General features: G+C 55.3%; 1 long non-coding RNA gene across 1 annotated transcript; it reads left to right on the top strand.

Annotated features, from left to right (window-relative positions):
• The first annotated feature begins 2,308 nt into the window (after positions 1-2,308).
• LOC113912890 lies at positions 2,309-7,718 on the top strand. The gene is made up of 4 exons (XR_003517027.2): positions 2,309-3,024; positions 3,911-3,965; positions 5,172-5,269; positions 5,367-7,718. It is a non-coding gene; the product is annotated as an uncharacterized LOC113912890 (long non-coding RNA).
• The last annotated feature ends 7,804 nt before the right edge of the window (positions 7,719-15,522 follow it).

Raw genomic sequence — 15,522 nt, forward strand, 5'->3', positions numbered from 1 at the left:
CTGGGAGTTGGGGATGTGGACTCTGGAGGAAGAGGCTCCCCTCGGACCGAGCACCTGCCTTCTGTCACCAGGACAGTAGCCCCGTCTGCTCTGTGCCCCCCTTAACTTTCACAGGGTGGGGGCAGCTCCTCGCCACAGCCGGGCTGGAGGTGGGGAGCACAGGTAACGGCCCTCTTGTCGGCCCACGTTAGCGCCCCTTGGTGCATGGTGGCTGGCCGTGTCCTTGGGTGTAGACTGGAAGGGCACTTACCTCCAGGTGCCCAGGTCCTGCCACCTGCCTCAGCGAGGTGGGTCCATCGTTTGAGAGGGGATGTCCTTCCATTGAGAGCATTCCCTGATGGCGCTGAAGGACCTACTGTCTGTAGTTGGGCAAACAGAGGTGCAGAAGAACAGTGACCCACCCAGGGTCACACAGTGTGTCTATGGCAGAGCTGGGACCCGAACCCAGGCCTCATGACTGAGGGTGCTGGCTTGAGATGGGGCATTCTAGTGGCCAGGGCTGCGGACGTGTCCTTGCTTGCCCGAGGAGATGCTAGGACCCCAGAGCCAGCTCCCAGGAGGGCTGACAGCGCATGCATAGATATGGGAGTCTTAATGGGCTTTGATGGGGAGCAGAGAGGGGAGGCATGGTGGGCCAGAGTCAGGACCCCCTCTCTCCCCATCTGCCTCATGTGGTTGAGGAACACACTGTCCACAAGTTGGGAGATCTCTGAAATGCTGTGTGACGTTGACAAGTGGCTTCCCCTCTCTGGGCCTTGGTCTCCTCTCATTCCTGAAGATATTTCCAGCCCCATGAAAAGTGCCCTGGAGTTTTCCACATGCCCCTCAGCACCCCTCTGAGGAATTCTACCCGGTGGGAGGCCACACGCCTGCAAACCTCCAGGGCCCAGGCAGGTGACACGGTCAGGTTGGTGGGATCAGCCTGGGTGGGGTGGAATGTGGCGCCCCCCCACCCCAAGCTCCACCCATTTGTTGCTCTGTGGGTGGTGGACCCACGGTCGTCCAACCTTCCTATCCAGTTTTTAAAGAGAACTCCGAATCTAGATATTTGGATAAAACACCCTGTTTTTAAAAAGACTATCAACCAATAAAGAAAAACCAATTAAAAGACAAACTCAAATGGCCAAATCAGGCTCTTCTTCTGCCGACGGAAAGCTGCCCGGGGTTAAGACCTCTTTCAGAGACGGTCTCCCCATGGCTCTGGAGAGTGAGCTGGGGAGTGGGGGCACCACCTGTGGGAGGGCACCCTGCCTCCGGTGGAATCTGATTACCCCTTGGCGCCCCCATGAAATGGCAGGCGGGTGGGGGGGACGGGGGGGGGGCGGGGGCGCCAGAGGTTGGGTTGAGAGCTCTTCCCCGGAGGCACAGATGGTATTTTTTTTTTTTTTTATCAGAGTCAGCATTGGCTTCTTTCTGCTCTGATGAATAGATTCTAAAGAGGCAGTGACATTATGCGAGATAACAGAGGGAACAGAAAAAGGGTCAGCAATGGAGAGAAAATGGCAGAGCCAGCAGATAAAGGGGAGGCCGGAGGGGGCGGAGTGCCCTGGCTGGGGCACCCCCCCAGTCCCCCTCCCTGCAGTGGGGGGCTGGAGTGCGGCCTGGACAGAGCAGGGGAGACCCAGCCAGCTGCGCCCCCCTGCTCGCCCCGCATCCCGCCTCCGTGGCCCGGCTGCCCATTCCGCCTTTTCAATTCGATTCAATTAGGTCTCCCCGCTCGGAAGCTTGTCTCCTCTGATATCCAGTTTAACTGACAGGGGATTAGAGCCGTTTGTATTAGACACACACTCGGGCCGCTAAACCTCCGGCCGGGCCCAGGGACCTGGGTTATTTATGGAGCCCAAAGTACCATTCCTCTTAGAACTGCTTCCTTCCTTTTAGTGAGGGGGGGGGGTTGCTGGGGGCCCTGGTGTCTGTTGCACAGGCCCCCACCCCGCCCAGACCCCTCCACTCCAGGCCTGGGGCAGTGGAGAGAAAGAGCCCAGACCGAACTGGGTCGGAATCCCAGCTCTGTCTCTTGCTGGCTGTGTGGCCTTGGACAAGCACCTTCACCTCTCCGAGCCTCAGTGATCTTCACCAGACAACCAGCTCACCAGGTGATTTGTGGGGAGTAAGCCAGGTAACAGGTGTAGGGCGCTTAGCCCAGGGCCTGCCTATTCGCTCTGTGCATTCCTTCCACATTGAGTGACACCTCTGTGCCAGGTGCTGGTCTGGGTGACCAAGGAAGTCATAAGGGGCCAAGCACACCCCGTGCCTACCTTCAGGAAGCTTACATTTCAGTGCAGGAGGCAGGAAATAAACAGATTCATGGGGCTATAGGAGCCCACATAGGGAATGCCAGGCAGATGACAGCAGAGATGGTGACCATGACGACGATGATGGCAGAATCAAGTGCCACCGCAGGGCCTTTGCCCCTGCTGTTTCCTCTCCGCCTGGAATGCACCGGCCACCTCCCATCTCGGCCTTTGATTAAATTGTGCAGTCATTTGTTGCTACATCACTTGTCACCCAGGAAACCGCCAGCCCCCTGAGGGCAGGAGTCACAGCTGTCTTGCTCACTGCGGTCTCCCAAATCTAACACAGGGTCTGGCACATAAGAGCTCAAGGTTTTCGGAATGAATGAATGAATGAAAGAAGGAAAGTAGCCAGGAAGTGGCCCCTCTTGCCTGCAGTATGGATGGCTACCCTGTTCTGCTCAGGGGACTTGGCTGGCCCGGCCCTCCAAAGGGGTTTGCTGGGTTTGGGAATGGGTGGGGGTTGGGATCTTGTCGGGAAGGGGTGGGGCACTCCCTTTCTTCTCTTTTCTTTACTCAAAGGGCCAGAGGGCCTCCACGGACCCTCCCTCTCCAGCAGCCAGGGCACTGGTGAGGCAAATAGCATTTCTAAAGTCCTTTGAAGTTCTGGGCTGGAAGGCAAAGGAAACGTCCTCATTGTTGGGGAAAGGGATGATGCTGCCAACACCTGTCTGTGCCCCCTTCCTCACTCCATTTACCAGACTTTGGAAGCTCCTGGCCCTGGGGCAGGGTAGGTCTGGCCTTTTATCAAATTCGGGGCAATAAACTAACACCCATCACTTCCTGCACACATTCCCCATGTCAGGCTTGTGCTTTTCATTCTCAACACGGTTCTCTGCGGTGGGCGTTGTCCCCATTCTCCAGAACAGAAAACTGAGGCTCAGAGTTGTGGTGGGGTGTGCCCACTGTCACCCAACCGGGAAAGATGGGAGCTGGGGTGGAGCCCAAGATTGAGGTTAGACACTTGCTCATCTATCTAACTGCTATCTACCAGGCCCCTTCATGTACATTGACACCTGACGTACTGAGGAGTGGGTATTCTATCCCCCGTTCTGCAGAAGGGAAAACTGAGGTTCAGGCGAAATAGCTGGTCCTCGGCCTCACAGCCTGTTTGAGGCAGAACCAGGTGGGAACAGGTCCACCCGACTCCAAATCCAGTTTGCAGTCTCTGCCCTGCACTTTCCTCCTCGGCTCAGTGCCCAGATTGTTTCAGATTTGTATTGGGCCCTTAGTGAGCAGTGAGGGTTTCAAATCGATCGAGCAGCAGTTGTCGAGTCCCTCAAGAGCCCCTGAACTATGACATGGTCCATGCTGGTAAGGGAAATGTCAACCAGTTGGGAGGGTAACATATTAATATGTAAAGAGTTACAAGAATTAAATGACAAACAGTTACAAGAAATAAATGACAAACACTCTCACAAGGGTGCATGTATGATTCACGATTCTGAGGAGTTGGTTAGGGAAGCTAGCCTTGAAGGACACACAGATTTTGGAAATGGAAGTCCACATGATATCTTAGAATTACAATGAATCAATCATCATTATAATGATAATACCCATTAATAATCATTATAATTAGGCTCTGAGTTGTAGGTCTTACTGTTCCCATTTCACAGGTAAAGATGCTGAGGCTCAGAGAGATGAAGTGATGTGCCCAAGGCCAGCCAGCTGGTAAGTGGGACTCGAGCCCAGAGCCAGTTTCTCTCCCTCAACCCTGGGGAGTCAGGGTCTGACCCCAGTCAGCCTTCTGACCCCAAAGCCAGTTTCTCTCCCTCGACCCTGGGCAATCTCACAGGATGTCACAGGTAGGAGGCTGCCTGGCCCAGGTCTAAATGGCTGGGCCAACATTGCTTTCCAGAGTGAGCTTCTTGGTCAAGGAAGCCAGTGCACATACTACCTAAGTCCAACCAGGTGCTGGGCCCTGGGGTCCCAGGGGTCAATGAGACCCATCCCTGCCTTCCAGGACTCACAGGGCAGAGCCAGAGAAGCAAAATGGCAATGACAGTAGAGAGCAGCAGTTCTGAATTCATCCTGGGAGCCCAGGAAGGGGTGGTACACATCCCAACTGGTGTGTGGGAAGGGCATCAGGAAGGCTTCCTGGAGGAGGAGGTGCCTGGGCAGAATTTTGGCTGAGCTGGGAGGTGAAGAAGGGTGTTCCTGGCAGCAAAGACACTGAGTCGAGCGGTGCTGGAGCATGCGCAGAGAAGCCACAGGTGGTTTGGTGTTCGGATGGCACCTGGAGCCAACACGAGGCAAGGTTTATCTTGAGGGCGCTGGGAGCCAGGGTGGGAATTAAGCACAGGAGGGCAGGTCACAGCTGTGCTTTAGAAAGTCCTCTGGCTGTGGCATGATGGATGGAGAGGGGCAGTGGGGGGTGGGGGGTGAGAGATAGCAACGTCCGAAAGGGGGCAGTGGCCTTAGGGACGGATGGAGAGGTGACCGATGGGAAGATAACCAGGGTGCCTGCAGAGGATTTTCAGTTTGGGGTCCAATTTGTCTCTCAAAGGAGGTATACTCCTTTTTTGATAGTCTCCTGCCAGGGGTAGGGCCTCAGCTGATTCCCTGGTTGCATGGGTGCCTTTTGTCTTAGTGCCCCCGGGCTGTCACAACAAAGTGCCACAGACTGGGAGGCTGGAAACAAGACAAATGTATTCTCACACAGTTCTGGAGGCCAGACGTCTGAGAGCAGGTTGTCAGCAGGGCCAGGCTCCCCTAAGACTTTGGGGGGAATCCTTCCTTGCCTCTTCCAGCTCGTGGTGGCCACCAGTCCTTGGCATCCCTCGGCTCACAGCTACATCCCTCTTCCTCTGTCTCTGTGGCCACACGGTGGCTTCTCCCTGTATCTCTGTCTCATGTGGCATTTCCCCTTCTTATAAGGACACCATCACATGGGATCCAGAGCCCACCCTGATGACCTCATCTCAGCTCGATGACATCTGCTAAGATCCTACTTCCAAATAAGGTCACACCCACAGGTACCAGAGTTTAGGGCCTCATTTTGGGGGGGATGCAGTGGAACTCATAACAGCCTTAAGGGCAGGAATTTTCCTGGTTCCCTTCTTCATCTGTCAGCCCTAGCACAGAGCCTGGTGCATGTCAGCGCTTAGAGGGGGGTCGCAGGATGAACAATGAGCTGATGGAGTCAGGGTGTCCAGCCCCTCCTCCATGCTGACCCCCTGCTCCTCTGGGAACGGCGGCAGCCCCAGCCCAGCTGGCATCTGGGCGAGACAGGTCTCCGGGGCCGCCTTTCCCGTGGGTTGTTCTCCGAAAGAAGTGGTGTTGATGTCAGCAGATGCCTGTCACTTTCCTTCCCCGGCAAAATCTCAACTGTCAGCGTAAGTGAAATAGTCATTGCCTATCCCTGCGTTTGAGATTTTATTGACAGTTTCATTGTCACCCAAAAAAACCTCCTTTTCTCCTTTGGTATTTTCATCAGGTGATTCTGGGGGCAGGAGGGGGACACGGGGCTGGCTCCTGAAAACAGGTCTTGGCAGCTGGTGGGGGCTGGTTCCCCTGGCCTGGGGTCGGTAGGGGCAGAGACCCTCATGGTAGGCTCCAGCATGCCTTGGCTCCAGCCAAAGACTGCTTGGTAGCCCCTCCAGCAGGCAGGAGGGAGATGAGAGACCAGAGGGCCCCTGGTCTCTCATCTCCACATCTCAATAGCCACGGTGGCCAGATGGGGCGGCCCAGACCCCGTGGTGGGTCTTTAGTCCCCTCGCCTGCCCTCCCTGGGTCATCCGGGGGCTGGAGTGAGAGCGTGCAGGATCAGACCCCCTAGGTGCAGTTCTTAGCTCAGCGGTATGTACTTTAGGGCAAGTACTTTGCCCTACAGATCCTCAGCGGCCCCATCTGTTAAATGGGGGTTAGTAACAGGTAGCTTCCATTGGCTGAGGCTTCGTCTGCACCGAGTACCAGCATCTGGTTCGGTCCTCACCAGAGCCCTGAGAGCTGGGTGCCATCAGGATCCTCACGTGAATGATGCAGAAAGGTGAGGCGGCCTGGCCAAGGCCACACAGCCAGGAAGTGGCAGACGTGGTGTGAATCCAGGCTTGGAGACTCCTAGCTGGGCTGTGACTCCACCTCATCGGATCTGTAGGAGAGTGCAGGCAGCAGAATAACACGGCGCTAGCACATAGGAAAAAGCTGTCTGCCATTTGTATCATCTCGGTCATTGCTGGTGTTAGCATGAGTGGAACTGGCCCCTTGGCAGTCACACTGGCCCCCTGGCAGCCACCCTGTCCCCGGGACCCTCTAGACATCACTGGGTGGTGGTGGCCCAATGGGGCCTGGAGCCAGCTCAGGGGGTGCACGGGGGCTGAGGACACGGCTAAGAGTTGTACCCCGCTCCATGCCAATGACCCCCTCTGTGCACCCCTTCCCTGGCCCCCAGCACGGCTGCAGGTGGGACGGTCAGGGACCAAGCGGGCCGCTGGCCACGGCGTCAGACCCAGGCCATGCAACGCCGCGTCACCATATCCGAGCCACACCAACGGGAAACGGGGCCCGGCGAGCCACCCCAGCTTCGGGCTGCCAAGCCGGGCAGGTGAATAGAATACAGTTGTTACAACAATGGATTCTGGAGTCAACTGCAGCGGAGTTTGAGTTCTGGCGTGGCCACTGTGGCCGGTGATGAATCACTGAACCTCGGCTTTATGCTCTGTACAGTGGGGTAACAGAAGCGCCCCTCAGAGGGGCAAGGCCTGAATGCTACCGCCCAGAATGCATCAGCCCAAGGCTTGGCACACTGTGGAGAGGAGACACAATCTCAGCACATAAAAGCTCCTTCAAGATCTCAGGCTCCAGACCCCTGCAGGTGCACAGGAGGACACTGAGCTCCGCCCCCCCAAACACACTGCAGAGCTGGGGCTTGCTTCTGGACCTCTGGACTCCTGGTCTACCTCCCCACCCGGCTTCTCAGCTGAGCCCCTTGGGGCCCCGGCCTGCCCTCCTCCCTGGGTCTCCGGCTCCCGCGGCTTCCAGAGCCCGAGCGGCAGGCCTGCAGCGAGGACTGCCATTCTCCCTCTCCCCAGCACACTGAAGGTTTTGAAAGTTAAAGTATTACCGTCGGCTTTGTTGTTGCCTAACTACGACAGACAAATTGAGAACCAGTTGTCAAAATGTCAGTGCACAACAAATCAACATGCAAACCGAGTCACAGCGCTCTGTGGTGTATAATTAAACAAAAAATCCCTTTTAGAAATTTCAGCGAGCGTTGGTTCCACTTTATATTTGTCTGTGTGATTAATAAAGGCAGCTAATTTTCAGACTTTAAAAACAGCTAGAAAATAGCTCCTAATTACATATTAGGCTCCTAGCGGCCCCCGCTGAGCTCTGCCGGCATTGGTGGGCCGGAGAATTTGGCAGAGCCTTAATTGCATTCTGAGCATCATCTAATTTTAGTTAAATGTAATGTAATCAGCAGCAGATGTCTGAAATAAAATATGAATTATGAATATGATGAAATTTCATTCTTGAATAAAAAAGTAATTTGCTATTTAGTTCATTAAAGTCTTAGAGGTTTATTAGGAACAGGTATATACAGCCCGGCAAGGTGATGTAGTCAATGATATTTGGGAGAAAGAGAGAAACCCCAGAGGGATGGGAAACTTTATCCGGGAGTGTCCGCTTTGGATCAATTACAGTGGGGTGTAATTGGGAGGGCGCTGCGTCCACCCCAGGCCTGCGGATGACTCTCTCGGGCCCTTTGAGGTGGGCCCAGGGTTTGGGGGCAAGAGGGCTTGGAGTGGGAAGCCGTGGGTGCCTCTGAGGCCTGTGCCACCCCTGGCATCCCACACCATCTGCTTCCCACCCAGGGCTGGAACCCCCCGGCGTTGGAGATGAGCATGCGGAGGGCTTGCTCCTGGTGACAAGGCCAGGCTTGGCGACACCGTGTAAGGCAGCAGTTGGTGTCCCAGGACAGGCAGAATCTCAGTCTCAGCCACTTGCTGTCTGGGCAGCTCTAGGGCCTCAGTTTCCCTTTCTATAGAATGGGGATGATACCAGCACCTATCAGATGCTGTGAGCACTGCCTGGAATGTTGCCAAGCCCCTGTTTCAGGGTTGGCTGTTGTTATCAGCGTTGTTATTAGTTGTAGAAGTCATAGTCAATCAGTATTAAAACGCCTTCTTTTGTTTTGTCTTTAGAAGCAGCCCGGGAAGCAGAAATGATAAATGCGGTTTTGTTTTTCAGCCGAGGCTCAGAGAAGTTAAATAACCCTCCAGTAATTGCTGGAGCTGGGTTTTGAACCTAGGGCCATCCCAGCTCCCAGTGTTTTCCCCAGCATCCCAGAGCAGTGCTGGGAGAGCGAGCCTAGGGGTCATGGGCTGAAGATTCTGGAAGGGGGCTGGGCAGGAGGCAGGAGGGAACAGGGCTCGTTGCCCCAGATTCGAGGTAGAGAGAGGCCAGTATGGGGTGGGAGGCAGGGCAGAGGGTTGAGGCCAGCATCCTGGGGTCTGCCAGGAGCCACTCTGCAGGGGGGGGATGGGGGGTACAAAGGCGGCCTCTCTACCCCCGCTTCACATGAACCAATAATTTTCTGCAATTATCTGGAAAAGATTAATTAGCAAAGTGCACCATATTGACTCAAGGCTGTCCTGGCGATCAATAAACTCGGGAGAGTCTCCCAGGTGCCTGGAGAAAGGACCAGAACTTGAAAGTGGGGAGGAAAACCCAGCTTTGACAGGTCTGAGCCTTGTTTTCCAGCCCTGGGGAAGGCTACTCAGCTTCAGGGGTTGGGGCCTGGCTCTGCGTGACATCCTGTTGGCTTGGAGCAAGTAAGTCCCTTTGGTTCTCTGAGCCTCAGTTTCCCCATGTGTAAAATGGGGGCTGGGTTGCCCTGAGCCAAGGATCTTCCTTCTGTTTCCATAAGTTCTGGGAGGAGAGCAGGCTCCCCAGGGGCAGAGGGGTATAGGGGCCGGGTGGGGTGGCCTCTTCTCTGGGGCTCCACTTCTCTTTGCTGATAGCAGGGACCCCGTAGACCTGAAGGGACAGAAATGGAGCTACCAGAGCCAGTGGTTGGGGAGGCACGGAGGGAGTGCCGCGAGGCAGGAGCCGTGGGCTCCAAGGGACACAGCCTCTGCCGCCTAATGCCTCGCTGCTTGTGGAGGTCAACTTCCCGGGGCACAGAGAAGAAAGTGGGGACAGGTGGAAGGTGGGCAGGTGGGAAAGGGAAAAACCCACCACAGCCCTCATCCTGGGAGTTTGGAAAAGTTTTGGGGGGGAGTGGGAACAAGGGAGTCCTAAGCAGGCCTGGTCTTCACCCCACATGGCTGACGCTGGGTCCCACGTACCCTTTCCCCAGGGCTCCCCCACTCTCTCCACAGGGCCTCACCCTGCCCATAAGAATCTCACTTCACATCTAGTGCTCCCCAAACAGTGCTCCGTGGGAGTTGGAGAGGGTGGCCAGACAGGCCTGGGTTCACTAGTGCCCAAAGGACTTGTGTCCTGGGCTTAGCAGCTTCTCCTCTCTGAGGTCAAAGAGGCCATATCAGCAAAGTCAAAGCACAGAGCACAGTGCGTGACACACGGTAGGTGCTCCGGACCCCAGCTGCTTCCTCCCTCTGTCTGCCCTCTTTCCAATAAGCCCCCGTGGCGTCACACGTTTGTCTAATAGCGCCCAGGCTCCCTCCTGCCATGTGCCAGGCCTGTGCCCCAACACAAGTGGCAGAGAAACCGAGAATCATTTGTCCTGCAATGAAAACTGACAGAGCATCTCCTACAAGCTCAGCTCTGGGGACACAGCGGTGACAAGACAGCGCTGGACTCTGCCCTCGTGAGGTCCACGGTGTTGCAGGGCGGCAGACTCCAAGCTGGAGTTCCCAGAGTCTCGGTGCTGTGTCGGGGGTGGCCCAGAGGGCTGCAGGGTGGGGGCCCTGGCACCTTCAGCAGCCCCCCCCCCCGCCCCCCCACCCCACCCCGTACTCTCAGCCCGGGAGATGGGAAGCCATCCCCGGACGGCAGGCACAGTGTGCAAAGCCCCAGGAGGTGGGGCCGGGCACAGAGCGACCCCGGAAAGGCTGGATGGCTCACTCAGGTGCCTCCCCCTCCCCTGTCCTCCCCTCACCGGTCTGTCCCCCACCGCCTCACCTCCTTCCAGGCCCAGATGCTGCTGGCCCGCCACCCCCCGGCCACTCCCCGGGCCAGGTCAGCCGCCTGTCCCTGCTCTATTCATCAAGGGCATGACAGCTAAAATTCATTTGAAGATGAAGAAAGTGCCCGCTAATCCGTTCTGTAAGACATTGATAGACTAGCAGCTCAGAGAGAATTGCACAGCAGTAAGGAAATTAGGCTAAAACTGCTGGCGGATTGCAGATAATTGCCCTTGTCTGTCCCTCGGAATAACATCTCCCAGATCCAACACAAGGATTGTTCAACTTGGAGGAATTCCTTTTCTTCCTTCCTCCCTTTCTTTCTTTCTTCTTCTTCTTCTTTTTTTTTTTTTTTAAAGAGAGGCAGGAGAGGCAAAGCCAATCCGGGGTTTTGTCTCGGCGGTAGCCCCGGGCAGGTGGAGATGGTGTCATGCTGGTGACTGCCTCCCCTGCCCCTGGGGGCCCCGGGAGCCCCGGCCTCAGCCAGAAGGACAAGGGGGCAGGCGAAGGGGGCTGAGCCACAGTCCCAGGGCATTCCCCCCACCTCCTGCCCCAAGCCTTGATCTCTCCTTGATGCCCTAACCCGCCCCCCTCCAGCTGGCAAAACCCTGGGTGGAAAGTGGGGAGCAGGGAAATCTTGCAGAACTGGGGTTACAGCATTGATGATTTTTGGCGGGGGGGCAGAACCCGGTCGGAAGAATGGTCCCAGGACGTGTGTTAAATTTGCATTTGTCTTATGCCAAGACCACCTCAGTCCTTCAGGAGAAGAGAAGGGTCAGACTCTGGGGGACAGGGACAGGTAAAGTGTCCCTAAACCACTCTCTGGTGCCGCCATGGGGATCTAGGTTGCTGGAGAGAAAAGTTCCGAGAAGGGACAGTTTATGGAGTTCAGGGCTGTTGGCGTGACCGGTACGTAGCTGGCCCTCAACCGTGCTTTCTTAGAGTGTTGGATGTCAGGGTAATGTGCCTTTTCGCACGTTAGCATTAGAAGCTGTTTGATGTCAGTAGCATAGAACATTGGAATGTGAGCATCATGCTACATTGGAATGTCAGTGGCCCAGAAATCTTGAATGTTCCTCTCCTTCAAAGATGAAGTATCAACATCATGGACTGTTAGCCCATGAATATCATTGACCTGTAAAATCTGGGAGCTGTAAGGAGTCTTGGGAACTGGCCTACCACTCTTCATTTGATAGATGAGCAAACTGAGGCTCAGAGAGGTTAAGTGGTTTTCCAATGGTCACACAGCAAGAAGGACCCTACCTAATGTAATTTTCATTAAGCTCACAGTTTTGTCTAGGTCGGTCCTGGGAAAACAGATAACCCCTTCCTCTTGTCGAGGCCCCACCCATACCAGTCCCCTCAGGGTACTGGTCCCTGGTGCTCAGCTCTTGGAGGTATGTGTCTGTTCAGGGATTCATAGCAGTATCTCTCAGAGTCCTCTGGCCTGCTAACCACTGTTAGCCAGAGTCACTAATCTGCCCCAGCCATTGACAGAGCCCCACTTTCTAGCTCATTCCTTTGGATCGACCTGGGTCTGTCAAGGGTCAACTAGGTCTGTGGCAGAATTCGGGGCATGAGGTGAAGCTGGGAGGGAGATACTAAATGGGTGGGAGGTTCAAGAGGAGGACACATGATCCCCGCCAAGGGCTTGTATTCAGGAAGGCGTCAGGAAGATCTTGACTTTGAGGAGGGTTTTGAAAGAGCCAATGGGTTTTCATTAGCAGCCTTAGAATTGGGATTGAGGGAGGAGCTAGGCATGGGGCTGGGGGACACCTGCCCCCAGAATGGGGAGGCAGCCCCTGAGGATGGGGGAGGGATGGTGGTACCTGGCGAGGTAGGGCATTTCATTAAGGTCTTTCCAGCCACATCCTCCAGCACCTTTGGCAGCCCCGAGGCTGGTCACCCTGGATCAGTGGTTCTCAAAGTGTGCTCCACAAACCTCTGGGGGTCTCCAAGAGCCTTTTAGGGTACCCAGGAGATCAAAACCATGTTCGCAATCCTACTGAGACATTATTAGCCTTTCTCGCTGTATTCGCATTTGCACTAATGCTGTAAAAACAACGGGTGGATAAACTGCTGGCCTCAAAGCATGAATCATGGCTGAGGCACCAAACTATAAAATTATAATAGAGATCATTGCATTCCTTACCCCAAACACTCTCTCAGTTAAAAACTGAAAAGCCTGTTTCACTTGAGCATGCTACTGATGAAAAGTAAAAGTTAGTAATTTTTTTTTTTTTTTACAAAATCTCAACCTTGTAGTTATACATCTTTTGCATATCCAGTGCGACAGAAAGGGAAGCATGCCCATCAAGGCCCTCCGATGTACCATTAGTCGCTCCAGAAAAACGCTGTGTGGTGAGTCTCGAGCTGCACCTGCCACTTTCGTCACAGGACATCATTGTCACATGAAATAATGATGGACTGACAAGCGAGAGCCTTTCAGGCTTGGGCTATCGAGCAGGTATTCTCTCAAACATGAACAAGGTTGCCTGTCAACTGATTTGTTGCCAAGGATAAAATTTGACTTTCCAGCAAAAATTAGAATTTTGGAGAACTTGCGTCTGCCACTGTGGGTTTGACAGTTTCCTACTTAAAGTCTTTCCTGAAGAGAATGTGACTTTTTTTTTTTTTTTTTTTTGGATATTGTATAATGAAAGAGGGGCTGCATAATCCGGTAAACCATGATTTTCCCAGTGGCCAATATGTAACCTTACGAAAGGAGCAGAAGATCCATTCGAAGGGCAAAAGTGACGGAGGGGTTTTTATTTTACAGAGTATGAAGGTTAACCCTCAGCCAGCTACCTCATGTGGAGTTGCTTTTTCGTACCAAAGAAGAAGATCCGTCATGATCTGAGGTCGATGTTGGAATATTCCCATTTTCAACCTCCCTATCTGTGCGAGGCCTCGTGTTCTGTGGATCCGTCAACCAGAACAACATGTTGCAACAGACTGAATGCAGAAGCAGATGTGAGAATCCAGCTGTCTTCTGTGAAGCCAGACTTCAAAGAGATTTGCAAATATGTAAAAACAAAAACAAAACACAATGAATGGATCCCCATTTTACAGATGCAGAAACTGAGGCTCAGAAGGCCTTGGACCAAATCCCTTACCCTGCCTGGGCCCGGATCCCCCATTCTGGTCGCTAACTTGCAAGAATCTGTTGGGCGGGGGTCTCGCCAGAGCTTCTGCCCCCCCTCCCCCTCCCCGCTGCTCATCCTGCGGCCCAGGGCGGGTGGGAACCAGGCCTGGGCAGCTGGTAGCTGGCCCCACGGGGCAGGGGAGGGGTGACCAGGGCCGTTTGTGGTAATGGATTGCGGGCGGGTGGTGGCAGGGTGAAGGAGCACGCCGGCCACGGCCCGTAATGCCTCACGAGCCAGCTCTGGCACGGGTAATTTACTGCTGCCGACAATAACATATTTCACTTCCCGTCGCCCCGATGAAGATTAGTTGTGTTTGAAAGTGGCTGAGTACACAGTCAATTCCGCTTAAACGTTTACAGTCAACTGAGCACAGATAATGCCCCCTCTGAACATGTGTCCGGGCCTCCTGCGGCTTGGGAGGGGCTCTGAGTGGAGGCTGGGGGGGGTCCCCCGCCCCAGGAAGGGGCTGCAGCTGTGTGGAAGGAGGGATTCTGGGGCTGGGGGCTGGGCGGGGATCTATGGCTTCCTTCTGTCCCACTTTTCAGATGGTCTCTCCAAACCGCTCATTCAACAAATGCTTGCCCGGGACGGGCCAAGGACGTGGTGCAGGCTTTGGGGACAGAGAGAAATCAAAGGCATGATTACGTTTGATCCCAACAACATCCCTGGGAGGCAGGTTTTATCTCTACTTTCCCACAGAGTGGAAACTCAGACTCAGAGAGGTTCCGTTTAGGTTTCTGGAGGCCACACACCCAGTACCAGATGGAGTCAGGATTTGAACCCAGACCTGTCAGAATCTGAGTCTCGTATTGGTCCTGGTGAGCCTGATTCGGATGGAGTCACACGCTCAGTGCAGCAATGGCACAGGGCTCCTGGACCAGCTCTGGGCTCACATCCTCTGTGCTCCCATGTTTGGGTCGACCAGCCCGCTCCAGGGGTCAGGCCTGAAATCTTTGGTCCTGTGGGTGGGGGATCCCATGACAGAACTGGGATGCCAGGAGCCTAATGGGATTTGAGGTTGGACAGAGGCCCAGGCCCGGAAGGTCGCTTGTCGGGTACAGGACGTTGACCCTGACAAGCAAGCGTCTTGCTGTCTTTGGGACACTGAGTGCTTGGGGGCTGCCATGGCTAGTCCTGGGCCCGGCTCCCCACCAGGCCTGCCTGTGACACTCACTGGGGTCTGGATGAGGGTGCAAACGGGGCCCCAGTGCCAGCCCACCGGGCTTCTCTTCCCACTGCGGGCTCAGGCCAGAACTGGAAGGGCCTCACTCGCACACATAGAGACACCAGCATGTCAGGTAGGCCAGGTCCACACTGACCCCCTCAGATGGCCACGCCTTGACCACCCCTCAGGCCTGAGGGTGCCCACTTGGGTGGCAGGTTTGTCTTGGGAGGGTGGAACTCTGATGAACCGGGAGAAGAGTGTGGTCGGCAGGGGCCCAGGCTCCCGGTGGGCACATCCCCTTGGCCTCTAGATGCCTCATGCTGCGGGGGCGGGGGGGGGGGGGCGTTGTCGGCCTTCTAAGAGCACATGGCCTAGTCCAAGGTGGTGCTGCCACCAGCCAGCCTTGCTCACAGTGGCCGAGGGGGTGAACTGGGCTCCCTCGGTCCATGCCACTCCCCATCTGAGGCCAGCCCTTGAAATCCTGAGGGGCTCCTACCCCCGAGAGCCGAGAGCCGATGGAGCCGCGGCACGTCCATGGCCTGCCACAGAGAGCCAGAGGCTCGTACACCTCACTGCAGGCTAGGCCTTCCACAGCCACAATCACACTGGAAGCAACAGACCTCGATTGAGCACCTGCTGTATGCCAGCCCTCTGCGCACTTTTCCCCCCGCCTCAAGCTTCAAGGTAACTTGGCGGCTGGTGTTCTCTCTCCCTTTCCCAGAGGAGGAGATAGAAACCCGGACTGGGGTAGAGGACACACAGAAGGAGGGATGGGGCCAGGATTCCACCCCTGCATTCCTCCGCATTCCTCTGGGAGGTCCTGGCCTCTC

The sequence above is a fragment of the Zalophus californianus genome, chromosome 14, assembly GCF_009762305.2.
Source record: "Zalophus californianus isolate mZalCal1 chromosome 14, mZalCal1.pri.v2, whole genome shotgun sequence".
Classification (NCBI taxonomy): Eukaryota; Metazoa; Chordata; class Mammalia; order Carnivora; family Otariidae; genus Zalophus; species Zalophus californianus.